We start from the raw sequence: 524 nt of genomic DNA on the forward strand, positions 1-524 counted from the left end.
CTCCTGGAACTCCTGCCCGGCCTGCCACGCGGAAGCATGCCGGGTTCTCCCGCCGCGCCGTGCAGGTTCTTCCGCCCCTCGCCGGGGTAGCCGGGCTCCAACCGCTGGGCCCCGCAGCGTGGAAGGGGCCCTGCGAGTCGCCGCCGGCCTGCACGCCCGCCGTGCAGTCGACCGGGTCGAAGCCGGAATCGCGGCCGGGTTCCTGGAACTCTCGCCCGGCCTGCCCGCCCGGCCCGCCCCCCGGGCCGGGGCGCCAGTCGACATGGAGCCAAACTCGGTTTTGACCCCCTCCTGCAGCACGGTCCGGCCCCGGAGGTTCCTCCGTCCGACCTCCTGGAACCCAAGATGGGCATCCAGGGTCCCGAAATCCGTGTCCCCGAAAATCTCCGCGAACCTTTCCTGGCAATATTGTAGATGCGGCACCCGGCCCAGCCACCGGGGGCAACCGCCGAAAGTGTCCGCCCTCCTGGAGCGAAGGCCCGGGCAAGGCCCGTTTCAAAAACCTCATACGGACTTCCGGAGCC

Source organism: Alligator mississippiensis, unplaced genomic scaffold (genome assembly GCF_030867095.1).
Source record: "Alligator mississippiensis isolate rAllMis1 unplaced genomic scaffold, rAllMis1 scaffold_82, whole genome shotgun sequence".
Lineage (NCBI taxonomy): Eukaryota > Metazoa > Chordata > Crocodylia > Alligatoridae > Alligator > Alligator mississippiensis.